Source organism: Erythrolamprus reginae, unplaced genomic scaffold, assembly GCF_031021105.1.
Source record: "Erythrolamprus reginae isolate rEryReg1 unplaced genomic scaffold, rEryReg1.hap1 H_10, whole genome shotgun sequence".
NCBI classification, from domain to species: domain Eukaryota; kingdom Metazoa; phylum Chordata; class Lepidosauria; order Squamata; family Dipsadidae; genus Erythrolamprus; species Erythrolamprus reginae.
Window position 1 is genome coordinate 940,668 of NW_027248463.1, and position 13,627 is coordinate 954,294.

The following is a 13,627-nucleotide window of genomic DNA, read 5'->3' on the forward strand; positions in this document are numbered from 1 at the left end:
CAGCCATACCTTTGCCAGGCAGTCTGCCTCTAAGACGGTAACTTTTAACATCAAAAAGGAGGCAAAAAATAAGCAGTATGCTCCCTCCCATATTTGAGTATACCAGGGTGATTTGACAGAAAAAGTTTAAGTTTAAGTTTTATTAGATTTGTATGCTGCCCCTCTCCTAAGACTGATATATAACTGTTCTCTCGTACAAGCTGAGACAGGAGGAGAACCTGTGGCTTAAAGGTAAAACGCTACTGCGTTATAGGCATATTGCTCAGGTTCAAATCCCAATAAGGGTATAGCTAGCTGATGAGAGCTAAATAGCTTGAAATAGAAACATAGAAGACTGACAGCAGAAAAAGACCTCATGGTCCATCTAGTCTGCGCTTATACTATTTCCTGTATTTTATCTTAGGATGGATATATGTTTATCCTATGCATATTTAAATTCAGTTACTGTGGATTTACCAACCATGTCTGCTGGAAGTTTGTTCCAAAAATCTACTACTCTTTCAGTAAAATAATATTTTCTCATGTTGCTTTTGATCTTTCCTCCAACTAACTTCAGATTGTATTCCCTTGTTCTTGTGTTCACTCTCCTATTAAAAACACTTCCCTCCTGAGCCTTATTTAACCCTTTAACATATTTAAATGTTTCGATCATGTCCCCCATTTTCCTTCTGTCCTCCAGACTATACAGATTGAGTTAAGTCTTTCCTGATACATTTTATGCTTAAGACCTTCCACCATTCTTGTAGCCCGTCTTTGGACCCGTTATATTTTGTCAATATATTTTTGTAGGTGAGATCTCCAGAACTGAACACAGTATTCCAAATGTGGTCTCACCAGCGCTCTATATAGCGGGATCACAATCTCCCTCTTCCTGCTTGTTATACCTCTAGCTATGCAGCCAAGCATCCTACTTGCTTTTCCTACTGCCCGACCACAGTGCTCACCCATTTTGAAACTGTCAGAAATAGATCTATACTAGCTCCCTTCATTTTCATTACAAGCAAAAATATGTTGTGCATACATACATACATACCCTGTTTCCCCGATAGTAAGACACCCCCGATTGTAAGACGTATCGGGGGTTTCAGGGGGGTCGGCTAATATAAGCCGTACCCCAAAAGTAAGACATATGTCTTACTTTCGGGGAAACACGGGGGTATTGCCCGGGGGGGAGCCCGATGACGTCGCTTCCAAGCTCCCCGCGCCCTTCGCCTCGCCGCGGTGCCACCGCCACTTCCCCAGCTTGGCAAAGCGAAGGACGGCGCTGGTCCGAAGCGAGCCGAGCGGGCGGCGGCTTGCAGCGAAGGCACTCGTCCCAGCAACCGAGTCCTGCCGAGGCTCGGCTGCAAGCGGCCAGCGAGGCCGACCAGCTCCGAGGCGAGCGGCTGGAGCTGCGCCCTCCTTCGCCCGCCTCCTTTCCGGCAGGCAGGTGGGGCTGCCCAACTGCCCAGAGCGGCTCCTCCCCTCCAGACACACGCTTCCCCGACACGCGTCTGTGGCTCCACACGTGCACGCCGCTTGGAGCCCTGAGGTTGAACTTGGAAAAGGGCTCACGAGGCTCCTGTCCCACGGCTGCCCTTCTGGACTCTGGGGAGATGCCTTCGGGAACGCGACCCTTTCAATTTTTTTCCAATGTAAGACATACCCCGAAAGTAAGACGTAGTGGGGCTTTTGGGGGTAAAAAGAAAGTAAGACACTGTCTTACTTTCGGGGAAACACGGTATATGAAAGGAAGGTAGAAAGAGCAGAAAATTAGCATTTAGATCTATTGATTTGTCCTTTCTTAAATCAATATTTTGAAGTTCCAATTTTTTTCTATGCTTTACAGGAGCTCTTACATTCCATCATTCAAAAATTGTTTATCTTGGAATAAATAACATGAGTTGGGAAAACTGAACACTTATCTAGTTGCAACCAAGTATTTGAAATTGAATAACATGCAAACTATTTTAATTTGTTCAGTTTGCAACTCAACGCATTTGGCACACATTACTGTATAGCCATAGCTTTGGGCTTTAATTCACTTTTTCCCTAGATTTCAACACTTAACAAATGAAATTGAATGTTGGTTTAGTGAAGCAATTCAATCCAAATATCAATATGTACTTTCCAAATTAATCTAAGTTGAAATTCAGAGAAATTTCTTATGTCAAGATACAAATAAAGATACTTTATAAACAGAATTATTTTTAAAAATCCCTTGTCTTTAAGCTCTGACACTTCCTCAAGTTTGTTTTCATCTTGGTTGCTGTAGAAAGAAGTTCATTCCTAGGGCAAGGAAAATAATTCCCATGGGCACCTTGCCCATTGGACTGCATTTTTAAAAGACTTTTATTAAATCAATATAATTCTCAGATTGCCAAATACAGTAAGCTTATTTAACTGAACATAAATAAATAGAGCTGGCAGGTTGCAAAAAGCTACAGACATCTACTTTACAAATGCATCTGAGTCCTATTTTATCCTCATAGGAGTCTTAGAAAATAAATGACTAATGTCTGAAACCCAAAACTTTGTAGTTACCATGCAGGGAAAGGAAGGGAGGGAGGGAGGGAGGGAGGGAGGGAGGGAGGAAGGAAGGAAGGAAGGAAGGAAGGAAGGAAGGAAGGAAGGAAGGAAGGAAGGAAGGAAGGAAGGAATGAATTAGGGTAATAGAAATGCCAAGCAACTTTGTCTTAGATAATTAAGTGTTTTGATAGCATGGAGTTGTAGTCAATCCAAATACATCATTTAGTTATACCACCCATTTGTGGTATAATTTGCTTTCTAAATTTAAAATATGTGATTGACCCAAAACATTACCTGTCACTTATTACCACCTGTCAAAAAGAGGGCTGTGAAAATATTTACAGATACTGTACCTCATATCCTGTACACAAACTGTTTCAACTCCTACCCTCAAAACAATGCTACAAAGCACTGCACACCAGAACAACTAGACACAAGAACAGTTTTTCCCCAAATGCCATCACTCTGGTAAACAAATAATTCTGTCAAACTATTTACTAAGTCTGCACTACTCTTAATCTTCTCATTGTTCCCATCACCCATCTCCTCCTACAAATGACTGTATGACTGTAACTTTGTTGCTTGTATCTTATGATTCTTCACCAACTTATCTTTTCTTTTATGTATACTGAGAGCATTGACTGTCTCAAGTGTTAACTTTGTCTCAGTCACATCAATATGATGAATTAAATTTCAGCGAATTTACTGGAGCTTGTAAACATTGTCCAGAAGTCATTATGATCCTGGCAGAGTACAGATCTCTTATCGTTCCACTGATTGACTCTGTGCCAGACATAATCACTCAGCCTGACCTACTTCCAAGACTGTTCGCAGAGTGTACTGGGATAACCCTAAATACATTGTCCCTTAAAGGAAGTTGATATAGTAATATAATAAACCCACGATTTAATCAAACAGCTCAGGTTCTCCAGGAATCAAAAGTACAACAAAGGCATCCTATTTGCATTCACATATCTTACGCACAATTGATATATTTGATAGAATGTATCACAGAATATATAACACACACATTCATTATACAGTGTTCTCTTGATTTTCGCGGGGGGTGCGTTCCGAGACTGCCTGCGAAAGTCGAATTTCCGCGAAGTAGAGATGCGGAGGTAAATACACCATTTTGGGCTATGGACAGTATCACAAGCCTTCCCTTAACACTTTAAACCCCTAAATTACCATTTCCCATTCCCTTAACAACCATTTACTCACCATTATTACTGGTACTCACCAGTGAATAAGACACTTAGTGATCCTGATATTTATAAACATAATTATTTATTAACAGTAATTATTTTTTTATTTTTTTGCAAAAATTATTAGTTTGACAATGACGTATGATGTCATCGAGTGGGAAAAACCGTGGTATAGGAAAAAAACCCGTGAAGTATTTTTTAATTAATATTTTTTGAAAAACCCTTCCACCTCTCACAATACTAGACAACACAGTATCAACAGTAGAGACCTTCAAATTTCTAGGTTCTATCATATCTCAAGACTTAAAATGGTCACATAACATCAAAAACATCATCAAAAAAGCACAACAAAGAATGTTCTTTCTGCGCCAGCTCAGGAAGCTCAAACTGCCCAAGGAGCTGCTGATACAGTTCTACAGAGGAATCATTGAGTCTGTCATCTGCACCTCTATAACTGTATGGTTTGGTGCTGCAACCCAACAGGATCGACACAGACTTCAGAGGATAATCAGAACTGCAGAAAAAACAATTGCTGCCAACCTGCCTTCCATTGAGGACCTGTATACTGCACGAGTCAAAAAGAGGGCGGGGAAAATATTTACTGACCCCTCACATCCTGGACACAAATTGTTTCAACTCCTACCCTCAAAACGTCGCTACAGAGCACTGCACACCAAGACAACTAGACACAAGAACTAGACACAAGAACAGTTTTTTTTCTACTAAACAAATAATTCCCTCAACACTGTCAGACTTTCTACTAAATCTGCACTTCTATTCTACTAGTTTTTCCTCATCATTCCTTTCACCCATTTCCTCCCATGTTGACTGTATGACTGTAACTTGTTGCTTATATCCTAAGATTTTTATTAATATTGCTTCTTCATTGCTTATTTGACCCCTATGACAATCATTAAGTGTTGTACCACATGATTCTTGACAAATGTATATTTTATTTTATGTAGGCTGAGAGCATATGCACCAAGACAAATTCATTGTGTGTCCAATCACACTTGGCCAATAAAAATTCTATTCTATAGGCTATTCGCGAATTTCGAACCCGCGAAAATTGAGGGAACACTGTACATACAGTACAATGCTATGTATATATAAAATGTTCACTTTATAAATAACTTAGATCACTATCAGTCTTCACTCAAGCCCAGCAGTAAATCCTTATCCTCCCGAAACTAACAAGCCATAGGCATCCTTGAGAAAGGGGGAGAGATGATACAACACATACCCCAATGCACTGACACAAACTCCACTTCTTATGTGCTTCTGTGGCCAGTCACTGTGCAATTCTTGCTGATTAAGACTGGTTTGTAGTTTGCCTCAAGGACAGAGTGTTGTCTATTTGCCAACTGCGTGAAAAGGATTAAATAGACAGCTAACAAGTTGCCTTGGGTTCCTGGGTTAATTGAGACACCTGTGAGCAAGCATATCTGCCTTCTAGTAAAGTTGTTTATATGGGGTGGCTTTATCAGGCAAAGAAATTTTGGTTGTTTGTGCTTTGTGTGTCCTTGTGCGCTGGAGGTGGTATAGAGTATCAAGGATCAGGGTGATTGAAGTTACAGGATGAAAGCAGGGCAACAGTCAGAGAGAGGATCCCCAAAGGAAAGGAATAGGGTTATTTTGCTTTCAGAGCAAGCAAAATTGGACAGGAAAATCTGTGCAGCAAACTGACTGATGAAATGAAGCTACACTGGAGGCAAAAAACAGCAAAACAGCACAACAAAGTGTGACCAAGATGTTTACTTTTCAGGACATTCAGAAAAAAAACCAGATTATTTTTCTCTCTCTGGGCTAATCACAACTAATCAGAACAATCTACAATATGTCGATTTCACCTAAGATGCTGGTGAAAAGGGGCTATGCAATCCAAAACCATCTCTATCAGCCTTTCTTCTTTAAAAAGTTCTCAACTACCATAGCGGGACCTCTTAGCATAATCTATGAAATATCTTTCAAAACTAGTTCCTTGCCTAGCTTATGGTCACTAGCCATGGTCAGCCTAACTTCAAAAAGGGTGACCCCAGCCTACTTAAAAAATTACAGACCAATCCTATTATGTTGCATGCAAAGTCTAAGTTATAAACCTATAAGTCATTACCCTCTACTTAGAGATCAACAACCTACTCTGTCCAGGGGCACAGAGCAGAGTGAATAAATCTGACCCATTAAGCTCTGAATGCTGTGGAAACTTCACACTGGATTTCAAGAGTCTTAAAAAGTGTGCCCCTCCAATCATCCTCCATACTCTGGGTCCTTGGTTTCCAAATGATATGCAAAAGTTTCCACAGTCTGTGTGTTGATTTGGGGAGCCAATACATCTGCTGGTGTTGGTCCACCGTGCTTCATTAAGTCCAGGTTCAAGGGGATTTTGAAGCACTTGATGCTTTCTTCCACAGACAAGCTTTATGGGGATGCTGATTTCATTTTCCAGTAGGAATTGACACCTCTCCACACTGCAAAAAGCACCAAAACCTGGTTCAATGACCGTGAGATTACTGTGCTTGCGTGGCCAGAAAACTTGCCTGGCTTGAGAATCTGTGGGGTATTGCCAAGAGAAAGATGAGAGACATGAGACTGAACAATGCAGAAGAGCTGAAGGCTGCTAAGGCTGATAGCTTCCATGTCACGCCACATTGAAGTAGTAATTGCTGCAAAAGATCACCTAAAACACGATCTAAGTATTGCCCACAAGATCATATGCTGCAACATTCTACCTGTCAATGACTACTTCAGCTTCAATCGCAACAACACAAGAGCACGCAACAGATTCAAACTTAATATTAACCGCTCCAAACTTGACTGTAAAAAATATGACTTCAGCAACCGAGTTGTCGAAGCGTGGAACTCATTACCTGACTCAGTAGTGTCAACCCCTAACCCCAAACATTTTTCCCTTAGACTATCCATGATTGACCTCTCCAGGTTCCTTAGAGGTCAGTAAGGGGTGTGCATAAGGGCACCAGTGTGCCTTCCGTCCCCTGTCCAATTGTCTCTCCTTATCTCATTTATCTTTTCTTCCTTTCAAATATGTTCATCTATGCTTTTATATCTTTTCTTCTATTCTTTTCTTTACTTGTATTTTTACATATCTTTCTCTTCAATGTGTATTATGTATTGGACAAAATAAATAAATAAATAAATAAATAAAATAAAAAAGGGGCCCAAACCAAGTACTGAGTACATATGCATGCTTATACTTTTCAGAGGTCCGATATTGTTCTATATACAATCCTAATTTATTGATTGCATGTAATATTCTAATTTTCTGAGATGGTGGATTTGGGGTTTTCACAATTTCACAATTATGACAAATCACGGCTTGAACTATCTTGCCTTGCATGTAATGAGTCTCTCTCATATATTACGTTTCACCTTTTAAGTTGCATTACTGAAATACATGAACATTTGCATGATATTCTAATGTTTTGAGTTTCACCTGTATCTGTCAACTCCCAAATTTAAAATTTCATAACTTTTCCCACATCCCCTGCTCTTTCAAATCAATTGGCCTTGTGGCTAAGGTGCTGGCCTAGAAATCAGGAGGCTGTCAGTTCTAGTCTCACCCTAGACCTGGAAGCCAGCTGGATGTCTTTGGACCACTCATTCTCAGTGGTGTTCAATAGAGCTTAAGATGTTTTAGTATTGCATTCTCTCTCATCCCAACTGACTTTACTGGATAGTTGTGGGAAGAAAAGAGGAAGAAGAAGGCATATTGGGTATGTTTGCTGTCTTGAGATGTTTATAAAATAATAAAGGAGAGATACGAATCTAATAAATAAGTAAATAGACTTTTGGCCATTATTTTCTCAATCTGGAAAATAGCAGGCAATTGCTCAATATTAAATGTATCCAAAACAGTATTTAGTCCACCTGCCAGTTTCAGCCCTTATAAACACAATCTAAAGACATCTGTTGCAAACAAAAGAATAGCTTTTGAAGAGTCCCAGAGGACTCGCTAATCCCTTTCACTAATTCTAATCCTTCTGCCTGCCACCATTTACACTGATATTTTTTAATTATACCCAAATCTAAGAAGAGATAATTACAAAAACTAGTCAACAAAAATCAGTATAATTCAATTTGTTTGGTGAAGAGAGGGATGCTTCAACTTTCATCCTAGCATAACTATGGAATGCTTTAAAGTCTGTAATCCAAAACTAATAAAACCACCATATTAATTTCTACAATTCTTTGCTTTAATAACCACAGCAAAGGTCACCAAAATGATTGTTTCAAGATTAAATCATTCAGATGAAGAATGAGATAAAATTAACTATATGTTACCTCCCCGCAGAATAGGAAGAGCAATTATCCAAGTGTCATCCAAAAGACTAATTAATTTATCAATGAATAAAATTTTTGAATTATAGAAAGTTTATGCAAATGTATCAGTTGTTAAGATGCCAAAAACATCTTGTTTATGCTGCAAAAGATTAACATGGCTACCCTTCTGCATAAAGAAATGTAATTGGTAAAAATAAAATGTCCTTTAAATAGAGCTTGACATATTCACGTAATTTTCTTGTCAATACAGAAAATTGACTTTTATTACTAAAACTTGCAGTTCTTGAAATTTTTAGCTGAGAGTAGTACTTATTGGCATTTCTTCAAGTTTAAAACCATTTTATTTTGATCCACTTAGTGCTTTAACTATTACTTTAACTACAAGGTTTTGTTTATTTATGGTATTTTTTACATAGCTACCTAACAACCCACTTCACCCTGCAGTTGTATCAATTTAAGAACATTTGATACTATCAGCTTTTAAAGAGAAATATATTTGCTTAAATTACAACATTCCACTCACAGGACTATGTTCATATTACAGAGTTCATTTTTAGTAGAACATACATGGATGAAGAGTTAAATCATTAAGTACCAATGTCTGCAACAATCCTCCTGATTTAATCCTCCTGATTAAAACTGTTTTCATTCTTTTTAGCAAAAGCTAAAATCATTCCAGAGATCTATATATTTTTCTAGAAAAGTAATAACTGTTCCCTAAAACTTCTACCCAGAAACTGTGGATCATATCTACGTAATTCCCTGTTATTGAAAAATGTTTTCTCTATCCTGCACTTTCTTCCAAGATAAGTTAACAACTGTAACACCTATAGCAGTGATGGCAAACCTTTTCAACACCGAGTGCCAAACTGGAACGTGCACACATACATATACCACAAACCTGAAGACTAGCTGGCCAGCGGCGCATGCACCCTAGCCAGCTGGTCTTCTGGTTTCTGCCGCTCTGGTGCCAGTGAAGACCAACTGGCTAGTATCCATATAGAGCAGCTGATGACAGCACACATGCCCACACAGAGTTGGCTCTGCGTGCCACCTCTGGCATCCATGCCATAGGTTCACCATCACAAACCTATAGTTTGTGAACTTATGATAACTTATGAGCTTTACTAGATAAATGGTCAAAGCAAAGGAAACTGCAGTTTAATATTTCCAAATGTAAAATAATGCACTTGGGAAAAAGGAATCCTCAATCTGACTATTGCATTGGCAGTTCTGTGTTAGCAAAAACTTCAGAAGAAAAGGATTTAGGGGTAGTGATTGCTGACAGTCTCATAATGGGTGAGCAGTGTGGTCGGGCAGTAGGAAAAGCAAGTAGGATGCTTGGCTGCATAGCTAGAGGTATAACAAGCAGGAAGAGGGAGATTGTGATCCCCTTATACAGACCACTGGTGAGACCACACTTGGAATACTGTGTTCAGTTCTGGAGACCTCACCTACAAAATTGAACGGGTCCAAAGACGGGCTACAAGAATGGTGGAAGGTCTTAAGCATAAAACGTATCAGGAAAGACTTAATGAACTCAATCTGTATAGTCTGGAGGACAGAAGGAAAAGGGGGGACATGATCAAAACATTTAAATATGTTAAAGGGTTAAATAAGGTTCAGGAGGGAAGTGTTTTTAATAGGAAAGTGAACACAAGAACAAGGGGACACAATCTGAAGTTAGTTGGGGGAAAGATCAAAAGCAACGTGAGAAAATAGGCGTTGATTGCTTACCTGAACGCCTCTTCTCGTACGGTGAGCGGGTACAGCAGTCACATGGGGTTGCTCATGTCCAATCCGGTGGAACTGAGCCTAGTATTAAAAAAGCTTGCTGGATCCGCCCCTTCCCCAGAATTCGCGAATCCATAGACTAGGCTCAGTTGTGAAGCTCTGTAGTGTTCAACTCTCATTGTTAGAGGAAGAAAGATATAGAAAGGTAAAGAGGACACATACAAGGGAGGGAAGTGACTGCTGTACCCGCTCACCGTACGAGAAGAGGCGTTCAGGTAAGCAATCAACGCCTATTCTCCGTACTGAAGGAGCGGGTCCAGCAGTCACATGGGACATACCCAATAGATGGTCCCTAGGGTGGGATTAGCTTGCTATCGTGTGAGATAACGGATTGGAGTACCCTTCTGCCGAAGGCAGCGTCCGCTGAAGCGTAAGAATCAATCTTGTAGTGCCTGATGAAGGAATTTGGCGAGGCCCAAGTGGCTGCTTTGCAGACCTCCTCCAACGGGGCTTGAGTCGCCCAAGCGGCCGAGGTGGCTGCGCTCCTGGTGGAATGCGCTGTGATGTTCCTTGGAACTGAGAGGGAGGCCGACTCATAGGCCTTAGATATAGTCCCTCTGATCCAACGGCCCAGTACTGTTGAAGACACTTTGGCCCCCATGACTCTGGGATGATAGGCTACAAAAAGTGCTTCTGACCTCCGAAAGGGTCCTGTGCGTTGGATATAGATTCTCAGCGCTCTGATGAGATCCAGGGTGTGCCATCTAATTGCCAAGGGATGGTCTCGTTGGAGGCAGAAGGAAGGTAGGACAATATCCTGAGATCTGTGGAACATGGAACTGACCTTGGGTAAGAAGGTGGGGTCCAGTCGCAAGACTACCTTGTCCTGATGGAATTGGCAAAGGTCCTGCCTGATTGAAAGGGCAGCCAGCTCCGAAATGCGTCGGGCAGAGGTAATAGCCACCAGAAATGCTACCTTAAAGGATAGGTACCTGAGGGACGCCGATTTTAGGGGTTCGTATGGTGCCTGCGTGAGGGAATGGAGAACCCGTGGCAAATCCCAGGATGGATACCTGTGGACCTTGGAAGGTCTGAGGTTGGCTATGCCCTTGAGGAATTCCTGAACTTCAGGGAAGGATCGGAGAGGCTGTCTGCGGGGACCCCCCAGGACAGATGAGATGGCTGCCAGATGACGCCGGAGGGTGCTGGTGGAAAGTCCTTTATGGAAGCCTTGCATAAGGAAGGAAATAATTCTGTGTATGGGGATGCACAGAGGGGAGAGACCTTCCTGTAGACACCACTGGTGAAACTTGGACCACGTGTGGTCGTAGATTCGATTGGTCGAACCCCTTCTGGCCTTTAAGATGACCTCCACTGAATCGGGGTCATGACCACGCAGTTCTAAATCTCTCCTGATAACAGCCAGGCGGTGAGGTGGAACCACTCCGGGTCTGGATGGAAAGAGGCCCCCTGCCGCAGCATATCCCCCGAAACGGGGAGTCGCCAAGGGTCCTGGACGGATAGCTGTTGGAGATCCGCGAACCAGGGCCGGCGGGGCCAATGAGGGGCGATTAAGATTACTCGGGCCCTCTCGGTGAGGACCTTGTGAATCACGTCCGGGAGGATTGGAATTGGAGGAAATGCGTAGAGTAGGCCTGGAGGCCATGGACTCCGGAGGGCATTGATTGCTTCCGCTCCCGGGGATGGAAATCTGGAATAGAAGCGAGGGAGTTGGGCGTTCGCATTGGTCGCGAAGAGATCCAGGATTGGTAGACCGAATCTGAGGGTGATTTGATGGAACAGGTCTTGATGGAGGTTCCACTCTCCTGGGTCTATCGTTGCTCGAGATAGCCAATCCGCCTGGACGTTGAGACTCCCAGAGATGTGATCGGCTAGGAGCGACTGAGGAGATGTTTTTCCGCCCAAAGGCCCAACTTGAGGGCCTCCCTCATGAGAGCCTTGGATCTCGTGCCCCCCCTGTCTGCAGATATGGCTTTTTGTGGCAATGTTGTCGGTGAGAATGAGAACGTGCCGGTTGGAATGCGAGGAGAGAAATGCTTCAGAGCCAGGGAAACGGCTCTTAACTCTAGCCAATTGATTGGCCTGGAAGCTTCCTCCGGGGACCAACGTGCCCTGGGCTATCATCCCCTGGGCGTGGGCGCCCCATCCCGATAGACTGGCATCTGTGGTGATGACAAAATTGATCCGGGCACCTGAACGGGGATCCTCTGTCCATGGCCGGAGACTTCCACCACTTGAAGGATCTGCGAACACTCAGTGGGATGACAATGCGTCGATTTGAGTTGCTGTGCCCCGATCTCTGAAAAGGTAACAGAGCCACTGGAGTTCCCTAGCATGAAGGCGAGCCCAGGGAATGATGCCTATGCATGACACCATCTTCCCCAAAAGGGAAGATAGAGTGACTATGGATACTGAAGAATTAGATAAAATGTTAGAAATTAACTCCACTATACTGAGTTTTCTCTCAGGAGAGAGAAACACCTGGGAGGATTCTGAATCAATAATGGATCCCAGGTGAGAAATGGAAGTGGAAGGTTGGAGGTGACTTTTATCAAAGTTGATGGAAAAACCATGGTCCTGAAGGACTGACATGGTGACAGAAAGGTCTGTTTTCACTTTCTCTAGGGAGTTCCCATGAATCAAAATATCATCAAGATAACATAAAATGTGAATGGGAGACGCCCGGATATAGGCCGCCAGGGACCCCAAGAGCTTTGTAAAGACCCGAGGGGCCGAGGAAAGGCCAAATGGCATCGCCCTATACTGGAAATGCCTGCCTTGAAAGGAAAAACGTAAAAATTTTCTGTGGCATTTGGCTATAGGAATGTGAAGGTAGGCCTCAGTGAGGTCTAAGGAGACCATGAAATCTCCCGAGTGAATGGCGGCCAAAATAGAAGACAAGGAGTGCATCTTAAACTTCCTATATTTGATGAATAGGTTTAGTTTCTTTAAATCCAAAATAGCTCTCCAACCTCCGGAGGACTTTGGAACCATAAAAAGAATGGAGTAAAACCCTAGGCCCCTCTGATCGGAAGGGACCGGTTGAATGGCTCTGATGGACAATAGATGAGAAATGGCCTCCTCCATACGGTTACAATCTGAGGATGACCTGGGAGAAGGGCAGGAAATAAAACGTTTAGGGGGAGGAGAAATAAATTCTAAAAGAAGGCCTGTTTGAACAGTGTCAATGACCCAAGGGTCCTTGGAGGTGAGACGCCAATTAGAGGCGAAATGAGCTAGGCGACCCCCTATGGGAATAGAGGTAAGATTACCATCTAGGTTTTTTTGAAGCCCTGTTAGAGGAAGCTCCCCTTTGGAAGCGAAAACCTCTACCCCTGGAGTTCCTACCTTGGGAACGAAAGCGGGGGGAATACTGACCTGGAGATCTCTGATAGGAAGCCGCTTGATCTTGCAGGCGCCCTGGGCGACGAAAGGACTGCGTTTTGGTAGCCTTTTTAGTGGTTGGACCCAAAACTTTCTTCTTGTCCGTGGTTTCCGTGAGGAGTGGATCCAGAAGATCACCGAAGAGAAGGTCGCGCTTTAAGGGACCCTGGGATAACTGCCACTTTTGGCGAACTCCCGCTTGCCAAGGGCGAATCCATAGGAGTCTTCTTGCCGTTGTAGAAGCTGCAATAGACTTAGCAGAAAATCTAGTAGATTGCAAGGTGGCATCAGCCACGTACTGGGCAGCTGCAAAGACTTTGTTGAAGTCTTGTTGACCTCTCAAGTCATCGGGAGGAATGTGCTGTTGAAGTTGGCGAAGCCACAGCAGCATGGCTCTGGAGAAAAAGGAAGCCGCTGCAGAACTTTTAATGGCCCAGGAATCAGCGGTGAATCCTCTTTTGAGCATTTGTTCA